Below are 13,448 nucleotides of genomic sequence, written 5' to 3'. Positions count from 1 at the left end.
AGCTTCAAGAGCATAGCGGCTACTCATGGATGTCTCGTTCCATATGATAAGTGGTGGTGCCCACTGATCTCAGCGTATGTGTTCCATCCTTGTCAAGGGGGAGTGGTAATCTGCTCTTCTTTCAAATGACACAACCAAACGATCAAGCCTGTTGCATCAATTGAGACTGTGCTGACTGTACACAGATGTTACAGGAACTGTTAGCGTCCAGGTTGAGCGATAGCTTACAAGTAGAGTGTAGCGTACGTCCCCCGGTTAGCAGCAGAGTACCAATTCTACTCGAAGCCACTGCGATTGCAATTTTTGATTGGCGTCGCATGTACGCAAGAATAGTTTTGAGCAGAAACGACTTACCGGTGCCACCAGGTTCATCAAGGATGGATTGTTAAGTCAGACCGTAGCTATCCACTGCTGCAGTAACTACATCGTACACCGTTCGTTATTCATTCGGTTCACGTTTGCTAATATGTTGTTCATCACATCGAAAGCATAAGAGTGCTCCCATAAGGCTCCGCACATCGATAGCATAAGGCAGATTGTAGCAGGTTTGGTCGCACATTTGCACAAAGTCGGCTAACTGCGGCTCGGAAACATCGTCAGCTTCTTCTGCGGCGTCATTTCGCGCCGGTGCTGATCAATGAGTCGCAGCGCTTTGAGGAGCTTGACAGCTCGCAGCAGCCGTTTCTGCTCAGAGTCTTCAACGGAGTACCGGTCCAGATTTTGCCGGTGAAAGTCTTCACAAACGCGGTTCACGTTTGCGTGCTACAATAAGAGAGGATTCTGGGACACTTCCTCAGAAAATATAAGGACAAATATGTGACGCAGATAATTGAGCATTTTAAATCAGACTGCTTCCTGTAGGATCCTGTAGGAGAACCATTTTGTAAAATTTGTTATAGGATAATTGGCATTGTTTGCATTTGGCTATCATTTCTTTTACATCTTTATCAATCCCTGGCCACGTATACCTTTGCTTGATCGTATTGACAGTCCGATGGAATCCTGCGTGTCCTGCCGTTGGTAAGGTATGAAAATCGTTCATTATTACCAGCTTTTTCGCTTTTTCACAATCTTTTACTTCTTCGACCTTTTCGTCGAGTACGATGATTTCTTGCATTCCCTTCTCATTCAGGATTTTTAATTGTTTCCTAAATTGTTTTGTAGTTTCATCATCATTCGTTTTTATCATCAAATATGTTTTCATTGACTCACACATTCGTTGGCTTGATTCGTTTCTCAGCAATCGCTCTTTTCGTGTTAAACTAAACTCCTGTTTTTCCAAATCCTTTTATTCAAATCGGGAGTGCCTCAAGGTAGCGTGTTGAGTCCTTTATTGTTCGTTTTATTTATTAATGATGTTAACTCAGTCATTCCACACGATTGTTTTCTTTGTTATGCAGATGACCTAAAGATTTTTAAATCTATATCGTCTGTTGGTGACTGCGTATCGCTCCAAAACACCCTCAACCGATTTGCATCATGGTGCTCATCGAACCAGCTAGTTCTATGCCCCGAAAAATGTCATGTCATGTCCTTCAATCGTTCACGTTGTCCCGTTACGACTGCTTATAACTTCGAGGGTATAACAATAAATCGTGTACTCTCGGTAAAAGATCTTGGTGTAACTTTCGATAGCAGGTTATCATTCCTCGATCACATTGACGTTACCGTTAATAAGGCTCGTAAAACAATCGGTATGATAAAACGTTTTTCAATCCGCATAACCGACCCTCTGTGTTTAAAAGCGTTATATTGTTCGTTAGTAAGACCGATTTTGGAATACTGTGTTGTTGTTTGGTGTCCCACCTCATTTACATCGATTGACCGCATAGAAAGAGTGCAGAGATCATTTACTCGGTATATTGTCAGCAAAATGCCCGGCTTCACGTCAGATACCCTACCGGACTATGAGCAAAGATGCCAGCTGTTGGGTCTGGACTCATTGGAGAAACGCCGTCACATTTCCCAAATAATGTTTGTTGCCTCGCTCATATCTAATGCTGTGGATTCACATATCATTCTTTCATCCCTGCAAATAATAATAATAATAATAACACATTCAGTAAATCAGATCATACCATAGCATCGCAACCGGAAGAGTTTAGGCCGTCCATTCAAACAAATAACAGACGTGACACACTTATCAAAAACAACCGAAACGCACAACATAAACAGGAACAGTATGTAACCCAAAGCAGGAACAGTATATGCATTAAACCCAAAACAGGAACTTAGTGACAAGAACCATCGTTCTTGTCAACAAAAGACAAACGTAACTAGCTGAGTGAAAACAATAACTTTCCAACATACAATCCGGAACCAAATGTGAGAAACCCTTAACTTCTTTTGAGTATAAATAAAACCAACTCCGATCATGGCAAGCGAGATTCGTTCGGACATCCAGGATAGGACATTACGCTGCCCAAAACCTTCGCTTTCCAACTTATTTCAAGAGTTTAGTTATGTCCCCCTACCCAAGGTAAGGCTTCTAAACTCCAACGTTTCCAGTAAGGAAACCTCTTAAAGAGTTTCTATGATCGCCTGGACGATCAAGTGTTGAAAAGTCCGCTTCGAACAAAATATGATTCTACATCGATACATGTCAGCAAAACACTCACCTACCGCGACGGTACTCGAGGTACAGGTGTACGATCATCATATTACATGGCGACCGTAACTATCACCCAAACACATTACAGTATGTTGTTAAGAATTCAATTCAGACAGCAGTTATGTAAAATAAATAAATAAAAATAAATAAATGTTTTGTGTTTTAGTGCTTTCATATGGGCTTTAATCCTAACTATCATACCCCGTAGGTGAACGATAGTTTAAGATTTTGGCAAAATAATGTTATCTTTTGAAATAACAAGATCTTTTGCATCGTTACAAAACTGCAGCTTAATATAATTGGCTTTAGATACTGCTGAATTATTATTGTTTGGGCATGTATCGTTGCTGACAGTTTTAGACCTTGTTGTAATTAGTATTCTTCCTGTGTATTCATGGTTTTTAGATCAGATAATGGTAATCTTGATAAGGTGTCAGCTATTACATTTTCAGTCCCTTTCTTATAGCAAACAGTAAAGTTATACTCTTCCAACGCTAGCCTAAATTTGGTTAAACGGCTTGAGGGGTTATTCATGGTAAAGAGATAGACTAGAGGTCTATGATCAGTAAAAATGTTGAAATGCCTTCCATAAAGATATGGACGACAGTGTTTAACGGATCATTATATAGCCAACAATTCTTTTTCTATGGTTGCATAATTAAGCTCAACTTTGTTAAGGGCTTTACTGGCAAACGAAATGGGTTTCCCGTTTTGGTTACTTAGTACTGCACCTACTGCACTGTTAGAGGCATCGGTATGTAAAATAAAAGTATTGTTTTTACTGAAATTAGGGAAGTCTAAGACCGGAGGATTAACAAAATGTTCATTAAGTGTGTCAAACGCGGTTTGACAAGTGGGAGTCCAATCAAACTGAATTCCTTTTCTTGTTAGCCTGTTTAATGGCATGCAAATAGCGGCAGAATTTTTTATGTGCTTTCTATAATAATTTGCGAAGGCTACAAAACGTTTCACTTCATCGGAGGATTTAGGGGGTTGCCAATCGTTGATGCATTTCAGTTACTGGGGATCGGGTTTTATCCCTTCTGCGGAAATATAATGTCCCAGATATATTTATTCCTTCTTCAAAAAATGACATTTTTCCGGGTTTAATTTGAGGTTCACTTGCCGTAATCGCTCAAAGACAACTAATAAATTTTTATTATGTTCCTGCATGTTTTTCCCAAATACGACAATGTCGTCCAAGTAGATCCGATCCGTCGTCCAAGCCTGGCATTGCCACTGTCATCATTCTCGACAAAGTAGAAGGACTTATTTTTAGTCCCATTGGCAATCTTGACATCTGGTACTGATCAGTTGGGGTAGTAAAGGCGGTAATTGGTCGATCTTCTTTTTTTAATTTGCATTGATAGTGCCCTTGTGATAAATCTAGATGTGAAAAATATTTAGATCCTGATAAAGTATCTATGACTTCGTCAATATTCGGTAAAGGGAATTTATCATCTTGCAATACACTGTTTACTTTGCGATAATCGATTACAAGCCTCCATTTCTTTTTATCAGCATTAGCCTTTTTGGGAACCAATAAAATTGGACTGTTCCATTCTGACTGTGTGGCTTCAATTGTTCTATTTTTTAACTCTTTACGAATTTGGTTATCAACTTCTTCTTTTTGCGCATACGGTAACCTGTATGGTTTTGAATATATAGGCATAGTATTATTTTTTTTATTTTTAACGACACTTCATAAACTTTAGTGGTACTTAGTTTATCATTTTGCAAACAGAATATGTCATTATATTTGAGACAAATCTTGGCAATAGCTTCTCTTTCATCTTCGTGTAGATGTGATAAATCAAGTTCCTTTAACATTTGATTAGCATGATCAATATTATGTTGCGGAGTTTTAATTTCTAAGATGTTGAAATCTGAAGTGGGTGTAATAGTCGGTTGTAGTTTGGTTATTGTTACTGACTTATTTTGAAAATTTGCTATGCGTATTGGTAATTTACCATTTTGTGGATTCGCTATTGTGTTTGTTATGTACACATTTGGTTGAATTGTTTCATTAAGCACTACACAAGTATCAGTGTATGTAGTATCGATAAAGGTAACAAATTCTGTTCTGGGTGGGATTATAAAACATGTTTGTTTATGGTTGACATAACAAGTCAAACTCATATTTTCAAAATTTATATTTGCTTTATGTTTTCTCAAAAAGTTTGCTCCTATTTATCCTACAATGTGGCATGGAAGTGTATCTACGACATGGAATATGATTGGAAAATTTTGCGTGTAAGCATAAATGCTTGTTTCAATGCACCCTAAAGATTTAGTAGTTCCGTTGATACCGTGAATATTTAGTGTATAAGTTTTATCTATGACGGCTTGCTTGGGAACATAGTTTGAATTTAATACGCAACATGTAGCTGCGGTATCAATCACTAGATCGCGATAAATTCCGAATAAACAAAACTTGGCTTTAATGCCAGTATCAAATTGTAATTTAACGAAATAAATAAATTATTTCATCATGCTCTTCATTTGAGTTTGGAACTGTATCGTGACAATCTTCCAAATTGTTAGCATTTCCCAAATGCACTCTATTGTTGTTATTGCTTCGCTCAGTTGATGTTGCGTTTGGCATTCGCTGTTGAAAGTGGCTGTTCGAATAATTTCTGCTCCTATATCCACGTTGATTGTTATTTGTAATATTTCGTGGCTGGTTTTCATAACCTTGATTACTATAATACTGCTGGTAGGGTCTACCTCTATATGATGGTTATACGATGGCCTAGGGTAGTATGAATTTTGGGAGCGTCTCGTATAGCGTTGCGATGGACGCGGGTTTGATACCAAAGAGCCGTTGATCGCTCTGCAATCGGTTCACATTCTAAACCATCTGATCTGAGCTTCAAGAGCATAGCGGCTACTCATGGATGTCTCGTTCCATATGATAAGTGGTGGTGCCCACTGATCTCAGCGTATGTGTTCCATCCTTGTCAAGGGGGAGTGGTAATCTGCTCTTCTTTCAAATGACACAACCAAACGATCAAGCCTGTTGCATCAATTGAGACTGTGCTGACTGTACACAGATGTTACAGGAACTGTTAGCGTCCAGGTTGAGCGATAGCTTACATGTAGAGTGTAGCGTACGTCCCCCGGTTAGCAGCAGAGTACCAATTCTACTCGAAGCCACTGCGATTGCAATTTTTGATTGGCGTCGCATGTACGCAAGAATAGTTTTGAGCAGAAACGACTTACCGGTGCCACCAGGTTCATCAAGGATGGATTGTTAAGTCAGACCGTAGCTATCCACTGCTGCAGTAACTACATCGTACACCGTTCGTTATTCATTCGGTTCACGTTTGCTAATATGTTGTTCATCACATCGAAAGCATAAGAGTGCTCCCATAAGGCTCCGCACATCGATAGCATAAGGCAGATTGTAGCAGGTTTGGTCGCACATTTGCACAAAGTCGGCTAACTGCGGCTCGGAAACATCGTCAGCTTCTTCTGCGGCGTCATTTCGCGCCGGTGCTGATCAATGAGTCGCAGCGCTTTGAGGAGCTTGACAGCTCGCAGCAGCCGTTTCTGCTCAGAGTCTTCAACGGAGTACCGGTCCAGATTTTGCCGGTGAAAGTCTTCACAAACGCGGTTCACGTTTGCGTGCTACAATAAGAGAGGATTCTGGGACACTTCCTCAGAAAATATAAGGACAAATATGTGACGCAGATAATTGAGCATTTTAAATCAGACTGCTTCCTGTAGGATCCTGTAGGAGAACCATTTTGTAAAATTTGTTATAGGATAATTGGCATTGTTTGCATTTGGCTATCATTTCTTTTACATCTTTATCAATCCCTGGCAACGTATACCTTTGCTTGATCGTATTGACAGTCCGATGGAATCCTGCGTGTCCTGCCGTTGGTAAGGTATGAAAATCGTTCATTATTACCAGCTTTTTCGCTTTTTCACAATCTTTTACTTCTTCGACCTTTTCGTCGAGTACGATGATTTCTTGCATTCCCTTCTCATTCAGGATTTTTAATTGTTTCCTAAATTGTTTTGTAGTTTCATCATTCGTTTTATCATCAAATATGTTTTCATTGACTCACACATTCGTTGGCTTGATTCGTTTCTCAGCAATCGCTCTTTTCGTGTTAAACTAAACTCCTGTTTTTCCAAATCCTTTTTATTCAAATCGGGAGTGCCTCAAGGTAGCGTGTTGAGTCCTTTATTGTTCGTTTTATTTATTAATGATGTTAACTCAGTCATTCCACACGATTGTTTTCTTTGTTATGCAGATGACCTAAAGATTTTTAAATCTATATCGTCTGTTGGTGACTGCGTATCGCTCCAAAACACCCTCAACCGATTTGCATCATGGTGCTCATCGAACCAGCTAGTTCTATGCCCCGAAAAATGTCATGTCATGTCCTTCAATCGTTCACGTTGTCCCGTTACGACTGCTTATAACTTCGAGGGTATAACAATAAATCGTGTACTCTCGGTAAAAGATCTTGGTGTAACTTTCGATAGCAGGTTATCATTCCTCGATCACATTGACGTTACCGTTAATAAGGCTCGTAAAACAATCGGTATGATAAAACGTTTTTCAATCCGCATAACCGACCCTCTGTGTTTCTTCTTCTTCTTCTTCTTTTGGCTCAACAACCGTTGCCGGTCCAGGCCTGCCTGTACCACACTACTTGTGGGTTTGGCTTTCAGTGACTTATTGATCCCCCCATAGCAGGATAGTCAGTCCTACGTATGGCGGCACGGTCCATTTGGGGCTTGAACCCATGACGGGCATGTTGTGAAGTCGTACGAGTTGACGACTGTACTACGAGACCGGCTCCTAACCTCCCTCTGTGTTTAAAAGCGTTATATTGTTCGTTAGTAAGACCGATTTTGGAATACTGTGTTGTTGTTTGGTGTCCCACCTCATTTACATCGATTGACCGCATAGAAAGAGTGCAGAGATCATTTACTCGGTATATTGTCAGCAAAATGCCCGGCTTCACGTCAGTAACCCTACCGGACTATGAGCAAAGATGCCAGCTGTTGGGTCTGGACTCATTGGAGAAACGCCGTCACATTTCCCAAATAATGTTTGTTGCCTCGCTCATATCTAATGCTGTGGATTCACATATCATTCTTTCATCCCTGCAAATAATAATAATAATAATAACACATTCAGTAAATCAGATCATACCATAGCATCGCAACCGGAAGAGTTTAGGCCGTCCATTCAAACAAATAACAGACGTGACACACTTATCAAAAACAACCGAAACGCACAACATAAACAGGAACAGTATGTAACCCAAAGCAGGAACAGTATATGCATTAAACCCAAAACAGGAACTTAGTGACAAGAACCATCGTTCTTGTCAACAAAAGACAAACGTAACTAGCTGAGTGAAAACAATAACTTTCCAACATACAATCCGGAACCAAATGTGAGAAACCCTTAACTTCTTTTGAGTATAAATAAAACCAACTCCGATCATGGCAAGCGAGATTCGTTCGGACATCCAGGATAGGACATTACGCTGCCCAAAACCTTCGCTTTCCAACTTATTTCAAGAGTTTAGTTATGTCCCCCTACCCAAGGTAAGGCTTCTAAACTCCAACGTTTCCAGTAAGGGAAACCTCTTAAAGAGTTTCTATGATCGCCTGGACGATCAAGTGTTGAAAAGTCCGCTTCGAACAAAATATGATTCTACATCGATACATGTCAGCAAAACACTCACCTACCGCGACGGTACTCGAGGTACAGGTGTACGATCATCATATTACATGGCGACCGTAACTATCACCCAAACACATTACAGTATGTTGTTAAGAATTCAATTCAGACAGCAGTTATGTAAAATAAATAAATAAAAATAAATAAATGTTTTGTGTTTTAGTGCTTTCATATGGGCTTTAATCCTAACTATCATACCCCGTAGGTGAACGATAGTTTAAGATTTTGGCAAAATAATGTTATCTTTTGAAATAACAAGATCTTTTGCATCGTTACAAAACTGCAGCTTAATATAATTGGCTTTAGATACTGCTGAATTATTATTGTTTGGGCATGTATCGTTGCTGACAGTTTTAGACCTTGTTGTAATTAGTATTTCTTCCTGTGTATTCATGGTTTTTAGATCAGATAATGGTAATCTTGATAAGGTGTCAGCTATTACATTTTCAGTCCCTTTCTTATAGCAAACAGTAAAGTTATACTCTTCCAACGCTAGCCTAAATTTGGTTAAACGGCTTGAGGGGTTATTCATGGTAAAGAGATAGACTAGAGGTCTATGATCAGTAAAAATGTTGAAATGCCTTCCATAAAGATATGGACGACAGTGTTTAACGGATCATTCTATAGCCAACAATTCTTTTTCTATGGTTGCATAATTAAGCTCAACTTTGTTAAGGGCTTTACTGGCAAACGAAATGGGTTTCCCGTTTTGGTTACTTAGTACTGCACCTACTGCACTGTTAGAGGCATCGGTATGTAAAATAAAAGTATTGTTTTTACTGAAATTAGGGAAGTCTAAGACCGGAGGATTAACAAAATGTTCATTAAGTGTGTCAAACGCGGTTTGACAAGTGGGAGTCCAATCAAACTGAATTCCTTTTCTTGTTAGCCTGTTTAATGGCATGCAAATAGCGGCAGAATTTTTTATGTGCTTTCTATAATAATTTGCGAAGGCTACAAAACGTTTCACTTCATCGGAGGATTTAGGGGGTTGCCAATCGTTGATGCATTTCAGTTACTGGGGATCGGGTTTTATCCCTTCTGCGGAAATATAATGTCCCAGATATATTTATTCCTTCTTCAAAAATGACATTTTTCCGGGTTTAATTTGAGGTTCACGTGCCGTAATCGCTCAAAGACAACTAATAAATTTTTATTATGTTCCTGCATGTTTTTCCCAAATACGACAATGTCGTCCAAGTAGATCCGATCCGTCGTCCAAGCCTGGCATTGCCACTGTCATCATTCTCGACAAAGTAGAAGGACTTATTTTTAGTCCCATTGGCAATCTTGACATCTGGTACTGATCAGTTGGGGTAGTAAAGGCGGTAATTGGTCGATCTTCTTTTTTTAATTTGCATTGATAGTGCCCTTGTGATAAATCTAGATGTGAAAAATATTTAGATCCTGATAAAGTATCTATGACTTCGTCAATATTCGGTAAAGGGAATTTATCATCTTGCAATACACTGTTTACTTTGCGATAATCGATTACAAGCCTCCATTTCTTTTTATCAGCATTAGCCTTTTTGGGAACCAATAAAATTGGACTGTTCCATTCTGACTGTGTGGCTTCAATTGTTCTATTTTTTAACTCTTTACGAATTTGGTTATCAACTTCTTCTTTTTGCGCATACGGTAACCTGTATGGTTTTGAATATATAGGCATAGTATTATTTTTTTTATTTTTAACGACACTTCATAAACTTTAGTGGTACTTAGTTTATCATTTTGCAAACAGAATATGTCATTATATTTGAGACAAATCTTGGCAATAGCTTCTCTTTCATCTTCGTGTAGATGTGATAAATCAAGTTCCTTTAACATTTGATTAGCATGATCAATATTATGTTGCGGAGTTTTAATTTCTAAGATGTTGAAATCTGAAGTGGGTGTAATAGTCGGTTGTAGTTTGGTTATTGTTACTGACTTATTTTGAAAATTTGCTATGCGTATTGGTAATTTACCATTTTGTGGATTCGCTATTGTGTTTGCTATGTACACATTTGGTTGAATTGTTTCATTAAGCACTACACAAGTATCAGTGTATGTAGTATCGATAAAGGTAACAAATTCTGTTCTGGGTGGGATTATAAAACATGTTTGTTTATGGTTGACATCACAAGTCAAACTCATATTTTCAAAATTTATATTTGCTTTATGTTTTCTCAAAAGTTTGCTCCTATTTATCCTACAATGTGGCATGGAAGTGTATCTACGACATGGAATATGATTGGAAAATTTTGCGTGTAAGCATAAATGCTTGTTTCAATGCACCCTAAAGATTTAGTAGTTCCGTTGATACCGTGAATATTTAGTGTATAAGTTTTATCTATGACGGCTTGCTTGGGAACATAGTTTGAATTTAATACGCAACATGTAGCTGCGGTATCAATCACTAGATCGCGATAAATTCCGAATAAACAAAACTTGGCTTTAATGCCAGTATCAAATTGTAATTTAACGAAATAAATAAATTATTTCATCATGCTCTTCATTTGAGTTTGGAACTGTATCGTGACAATCTTCCAAATTGTTAGCATTTCCCAAATGCACTCTATTGTTGTTATTGCTTCGCTCAGTTGATGTTGCGTTTGGCATTCGCTGTTGAAAGTGGCTGTTCGAATAATTTCTGCTCCTATATCCACGTTGATTGTTATTTGTAATATTTCGTGGCTGGTTTTCATAACCTTGATTACTATAATACTGCTGGTAGGGTCTACCTCTATATGATGGGTTATACGATGGCCTAGGGTAGTATGAATTTTGGGAGCGTCTCGTATAGCGTTGCGATGGACGCGGGGTTTGATACCAAAGAGCCGTTGATCGCTCTGCAATCGGTTCACATTCTAAACCATCTGATCTGAGCTTCAAGAGCATAGCGGCTACTCATGGATGTCTCGTTCCATATGATAAGTGGTGGTGCCCACTGATCTCAGCGTATGTGTTCCATCCTTGTCAAGGGGGAGTGGTAATCTGCTCTTCTTTCAAATGACACAACCAAACGATCAAGCCTGTTGCATCAATTGAGACTGTGCTGACTGTACACAGATGTTACAGGAACTGTTAGCGTCCAGGTTGAGCGATAGCTTACATGTAGAGTGTAGCGTACGTCCCCCGGTTAGCAGCCGAGTACCAATTCTACTCGAAGCCACTGCGATTGCAATTTTTGATTGGCGTCGCATGTACGCAAGAATAGTTTTGAGCAGAAACGACTTACCGGTGCCACCAGGTTCATCAAGGATGGATTGTTAAGTCAGACCGTAGCTATCCACTGCTGCAGTAACTACATCGTACACCGTTCGTTATTCATTCGGTTCACGTTTGCTAATATGTTGTTCATCACATCGAAAGCATAAGAGTGCTCCCATAAGGCTCCGCACATCGATAGCATAAGGCAGATTGTAGCAGGTTTGGTCGCACATTTGCACAAAGTCGGCTAACTGCGGCTCGGAAACATCGTCAGCTTCTTCTGCGGCGTCATTTCGCGCCGGTGCTGATCAATGAGTCGCAGCGCTTTGAGGAGCTTGACAGCTCGCAGCAGCCGTTTCTGCTCAGAGTCTTCAACGGAGTACCGGTCCAGATTTTGCCGGTGAAAGTCTTCACAAACGCGGTTCACGTTTGCGTGCTACAATAAGAGAGGATTCTGGGACACTTCCTCAGAAAATATAAGGACAAATATGTGACGCAGATAATTGAGCATTTAAATCAGACTGCTTCCTGTAGGATCCTGTAGGAGAACCATTTTGTAAAATTTGTTATAGGATAATTGGCATTGTTTGCATTTGGCTATCATTTCTTTTACATCTTTATCAATCCCTGGCCACGTATACCTTTGCTTGATCGTATTGACAGTCCGATGGAATCCTGCGTGTCCTGCCGTTGGTAAGGTATGAAAATCGTTCATTATTACCAGCTTTTTCGCTTTTTCACAATCTTTTACTTCTTCGACCTTTTCGTCGAGTACGATGATTTCTTGCATTCCCTTCTCATTCAGGATTTTTAATTGTTTCCTAAATTGTTTTGTAGTTTCATCATTCGTTTTTATCATCAAATATGTTTTCATTGACTCACACATTCGTTGGCTTGATTCGTTTCTCAGCAATCGCTCTTTTCGTGTTAAACTAAACTCCCTTTCCCTTTGTTTTCAGTCCCTTTCTTATAGCAAACAGTAATACTCTTCCAACGCTAGCCTAATTTGGTTAAACGGCTTGAGGGGTTATTCATGGTAAAGAGATAGACTAGAGGTCTATGATCAGTAAAAATGTTGAAATGCCTTCCATAAAGATATGGACGACAGTGTTTAACGGATCATTCTATAGCCAACAATTCTTTTTCTATGGTTGCATAATTAAGCTCAACTTTGTTAAGGGCTTTACTGGCAAACGAAATGGGTTTCCCGTTTTGGTTACTTAGTACTGCACCTACTGCACTGTTAGAGGCATCGGTATGTAAAATAAAAGTATTGTTTTTACTGAAATTAGGGAAGTCTAAGACCGGAGGATTAACAAAATGTTCATTAAGTGTGTCAAACGCGGTATGACAAGTGGGAGTCCAATCAAACTGAATTCCTTTTCTTGTTAGCCTGTTTAATGGCATGCAAATAGCGGCAGAATTTTTTATGTGCTTTCTATAATAATTGGCGAAGGCTACAAAACGTTTCACTTCATCGGAGGATTTAGGGGGTTGCCAATCGTTGATGCATTTCAGTTACTGGGGATCGGGTTTTATCCCTTCTGCGGAAATATAATGTCCCAGATATATTTATTCCTTCTTCAAAAAATGACATTTTTCCGGGTTTAATTTGAGGTTCACTTGCCGTAATCGCTCAAAGACAACTAATAAATTTTTATTATGTTCCTGCATGTTTTTCCCAAATACGACAATGTCGTCCAAGTAGATCCGATCCGTCGTCCAAGCCTGGCATTGCCACTGTCATCATTCTCGACAAAGTAGAAGGACTTATTTTTAGTCCCATTGGCAATCTTGACATCTGGTACTGATCAGTTGGGGTAGTAAAGGCGGTAATTGGTCGATCTTCTTTTTTTAATTTGCATTGATAGTGCCCTTGTGATAAATCTAGATGTGAAAAATATTTAGATCCTGATAAAGTATCTATGACTT

The 13,448-nt window shown here is 39.2% G+C and overlaps 3 pseudogenes; all 3 read right to left on the bottom strand.

Moving 5' to 3' along the window:
* Window positions 1–46: 46 nt before the first annotated feature.
* On the bottom strand, window positions 47–132 carry LOC121600833 (annotated as a pseudogene).
* A 5,393-nt stretch (window positions 133–5,525) lies between these two features.
* LOC121600835 lies at window positions 5,526–5,611 on the bottom strand (annotated as a pseudogene).
* Window positions 5,612–11,236: 5,625 nt separating this feature from the next.
* LOC121600834 lies at window positions 11,237–11,322 on the bottom strand (annotated as a pseudogene).
* Window positions 11,323–13,448: the final 2,126 nt, after the last annotated feature.

This window comes from Anopheles merus, unplaced genomic scaffold (assembly GCF_017562075.2).
Source record: "Anopheles merus strain MAF unplaced genomic scaffold, AmerM5.1 LNR4000007, whole genome shotgun sequence".
Taxonomy (NCBI): Eukaryota; Metazoa; Arthropoda; class Insecta; order Diptera; family Culicidae; genus Anopheles; species Anopheles merus.
Note: the sequence above shows the minus strand (reverse complement) of the source record. Positions and strands in the feature narration are given on the sequence as shown.